Genomic DNA, 4,545 nt, shown 5'->3' on the forward strand with positions numbered 1-4,545 from the left:
AATGATAGAGAGGGGCTAGAGAGATGGCTTAGCAGTTAAGCAATTACCTGTGAAGCCTGAGAACCCCGGTTTGAGGCTCGATTCCCCAGGACCCACGTTAGCCAGCTGCACAAGGGGGCACACACATCTAGAATTCGTTTGCAGTGGCTAGAGGCCCTGGTGCGCCCATTCTCTCTCTCTCTCTCTCTCTCTCTCTCTCTGCCTCTTCCTCTCTCTGTCTGATGCTCTTAAATAAATTAAAAAAAAAAAAAGACAGAGTGGCTCAAGGATACTCCCAGCAAGTTAACATCAGGTTTTCAAAAGACAAGCCTAGGGCTGGAGTGTATGTAGGTCAATGGTAGAGCCTAGCTAGCATGCACCAAGCCCTTGGTTCATGCCCAGCACTGCAAAATCAAAACAAACAAAATGCAAGTCTGAAGGTTAAATAGGTAAATATTTATTTAAATATGTTTTCATAAATTAAAGATTAGGAATTCTTTTTCTGTATTTTATTTTTATTTATTTATTAGAGAGAGAGAGAGAATAGGCACACCAGGGCCTCTAGCCATTGCAAATGAACTCCAGATGCATGGGCCACCGTTTGCATGTGGCTTAAGTGGGTTCTGGGGAACTGAACCTAGGTCCTTAGGTTTCACAGACAAGTGCCTTAACCACTAAGCCATCTCTTCAGCCCAGGAATTCTTATTATACCTGAGATATTAGGAGTGTATGGGGTTAAAAACAAACTACTTCCCCTCAAATAGATTACAGCTCTAAATTTGAAAGAAGAGTTCAGTATTTAGTGTTCCTGAGAAAGTAATTTTCACAGATATTTTAAAAGCTTATTCATTTTGTGTGTGTATGCACGCGCACACACACACGCACACATATATAGGCACTCCACGGCCTCTTGCTGCTGTAAATCTATGCTAGACACATATGCTACTTTGTGTACCTGGCTTTATGTGGTGCTGGAGATTTGCGCCTATGCCAGCAGGCTTTACAAGCAAATGCATTTAACTTCTAAGCCATCTTTCTACTCCAACAAATACTTTAAATGTCCTATTTCTAATCAGCCCTCAAGTAGATTGTTTTCACTGTTTGTCAACTTCAGAGACTGAGGGTCACTACATGAGCATCTTTCAGATCAAAGGAATCATGGAGATGAGGGATGGCTCAGCTTTTAAGGCATTTGCCTGCAAAGCGAAAGGATCCAGGTTCAATTCCCCGGTACCCACATAAGCCAGATGCACAGGTGGTGCTTGTGTCTGGGGTTCATTTGCAATGGCTGGAGGCCGTGGCACATCCATTCTCTCTATCTGCTCCTCGCTATTTCTCTCTAAAATAAATAAATCTTTTTTTTAAAATCATGAAAGTGGATGATGGGCTTCCTGCTTCTTTATTAACCTGTTGACAACCTTTGAGGAACACAGAAGTTGAGTGTTCCATAAAGGAGACTTGAGATGAGCGTAGTCAGGGAAACCAGGAAGAATGAGGGATGACCCCTAGTTGGAGGTCAAACACGACAGAGGCTGGATTTGGAATGGAGGAAATGATTGGGGATGTGGGCCGGAGCAGTGATGACAGTAAAGTTCCAAGCAGGGGAGGGACGTGCTCTCACTCTTCAGAAACTGGGCTGGGCAAGAGAGAACAGAGCATAGACGATAGAGTAGACATAAGGACAGGATTGCCAGTGTGGGGGCAGAAGGCACATGCTAGCAGAAAGAGAAAGCTTGCGGTGTGGCACCAGGAGACCAAGGTCAATAGTGTGGTTTGGGGCTGGAGAGATGGCTTAGCGGTTAAGCGCTTGCCTGTGAAGCCTAAGGACCCCGGTTCAAGGCTCGGTTCCCCAGGTCCCACGTTAGCCAGATGCACAAGGGGGCACACGCGTCTGGAGTTCGTTTGCAGAGGCTGGAAGCCCTGGCGCGCCCATTCTCTCTCTCTCCCTCCATCTGTCTTTCTCTCTATGTCTGTCACTCTCAAATAAATAAATAAATAATTTAAAAAAATAGTGTGGTTTGGAGAAAGCAGGTGATGGGCTCCAGAGCACAGTTAAGGAAATTTCTTTAGGCAGGACAACATTAAGAAGGGATGAACTGGAGGGATTTCTCAGTGGTTAAAGGCACTTGCTTAAAAAGCCTATTGGCCTGGGTTTGATTTTCCACATAAAGCCAGGTGCTCAAAGTAGTGCATACATCTGGAGTTCATTTGTAGTGGCAGAAGGCCCTGACATGCCCATATTCTTCTTCAGTCTTATGTGAATTAAATAAATAAATAATAAATGTTTAAAAATTATGAAAAAAATAAGGAAGAAAGTGAAGGATGAATGCATATGTAGATACATTTAGAAGAAGAGAGCAGGAACTTGAAGAGCTACCATCTCAGCTCCTCTATGCTTTTTGTGAAAGTGAGAATGGCTTGGATGTCATGAGAACTTTGTTGGGATTTTAAATCCATTAAGAAAACACAAGAAGTGCTAAGAAAGAACCAAAGAATGGCCAGGAAGAGTCAGGTCAGGGTAGAGATGGAGATCAGACCCTGGAGGGTCAGACCTTGTGCTGAGGGAAAACCCACCCAGAGCCAAGGCTGGAGGCAAGGTTGTGGGGGAAGTAAGGAGACTGACTGAAAAACTACAAGATCAAAAATACCTAAGGAAACAAAGTAGGGGCTGAGGTATAGTTCAGTAGTATGTGTGCTTTGCGTGTGTGAGACCCTGGCTTCCATCCTAAGAAAGAAAGAGAGAAAGAATGAAAGAAGAAAGAATAGAGTAAGGAAGGAGAAGGGAAGAAAGAAGGAAGTAGGGAGGGGAGGGGAAAATAAATAGAGAAATGGCAGTGTCAGAGAAAGAAAAAATAAAAGGAAATAAAGGACAGTGGCTCTTAATTCTGATTTATAGAAAAATAAGGGTACATATTAAAAATGTATGCTCTGAGTTCCATGGGAGAGATTTGTTTAGTGGGTCTTGATTTGAAACTAAGTATCCGCATTTCCAAGTTCCTATTGCTTAAAAATGGATCATGTACCACATGGTGTCACAAGTGAAATCCTAGCACCTGGGAGATGAAGGCAGCAGGATCTGGAGTTCAAAGTCATCCTAGATTACATACTGAGTTTGAGGCCAACCTGTGCTACATGAGACCCTATCTCAAACAACAGCAAAAGCGTAATAATGCATATGACTTAAGCTTTAGAGAGCACAAAATGATATTATAATGAAAATAAGTAATCTCTGTGGCAACGTTTTTGGGGTTTCATTTTTTGGTATGGGTCTCATGTAGTCCAGGCTGGCCTCCAATTTGCTATTATAGAGCCAAGGCTGGCCTTGAACTTCTGATCATCCTGCCATCTCCACTCAAATGCTGAAAATACAGGCACCTACCACCACTCTGTGGCATCTTCTGCTACCAGTTTCTCAAACAACCTGCTAGGTACATTCAATCTACAAATCACATAAAACAGATTAATTTTCTTTACTAAAATAGCAACATATCTCACATGTTATTCTATCCTATTTTCCTCCATTTAATCAAGCACCTTTTTTTTTTTTTTTTTCTGAGGTAGGGTCTCACTCTAGCCCAGGCTGACCTAGAATTCATTATGTAGTCTCAGGGTAGCCTTGAACTCGCGGTGATCCTCCTAGGTATTAAAGGTGTGTGCCACTACAGTTTTTTTAGTTTTTTAAACTTTATTTATTTGCAAGGAGGAGAGAGAATATGAATGAGAATGAAAACATGGGTGTGCCAGGGCCTCTTGCTGCTACAAATGAAATCCAGATGCGTGTGCCACACCACAATGTGCATCTGGCTTTATGTGGGTACTGGGTAATAGAACCCAGGCCATTAGGCTTTGCTAGAAAGTACCTTTAACCACTGAGCAATCTCTCTAGCCCCTAAATTTTATTTATTTGCATATGTGTGTGTCTCTCTGTGTCTTGATGTTACAAGTGGACAACAAATGCTTATGTCACATTTTTCACTCCGATTAACTTTTGTGTCCAGTTTACATGGGTGGCTTGGGAATCGGCCAGTAGACTTTGAAAACAAGTGCCTTAAACCACTGATCCATCTTCCTAGTCCATTTTTTTTCTCTTTGAGCAGGATCTCATTGTAACTCAGGTTGACCTGGAAGTCACTCTGTAGCCCAGGGTGGCCTTGAACTCACAGAGATCCTCCTACCACAGCCTCCCAAGTGCTGGGATTACGGGTGTGAGCTACCACACCTGGCCCGGGCCAAAGATCAGTTCTGATCCATTCATTAAAAGCTGTCTCAGTGTTCCACTGGTTGCTTAGAATTCTATCTTTAAAAGTCAAAGGATAGAAAGCAGGCTGGGAATACAGCTCAGTGATACGGTGCTTGCCTAGCATGTGGAAGGCCCTGGGTTCCATTTACAGTATAGGAAAAAGGAAAAGGAAAAAAAAAAAGTTTTTCATGCTAATTCTCTAGTTCATGAATCCCCAACACTGAGAGTTTTCCAGTGTCTTATGTATAGTTGTACACTAACTTAGAATTCTGTGTTGTCAATGGAAGCTTGTGGTCTGGGTGGTTCATGTACATATTGAGAAACAC

Source organism: Jaculus jaculus, chromosome 7 (genome assembly GCF_020740685.1).
Source record: "Jaculus jaculus isolate mJacJac1 chromosome 7, mJacJac1.mat.Y.cur, whole genome shotgun sequence".
Classification (NCBI taxonomy): Eukaryota; Metazoa; Chordata; class Mammalia; order Rodentia; family Dipodidae; genus Jaculus; species Jaculus jaculus.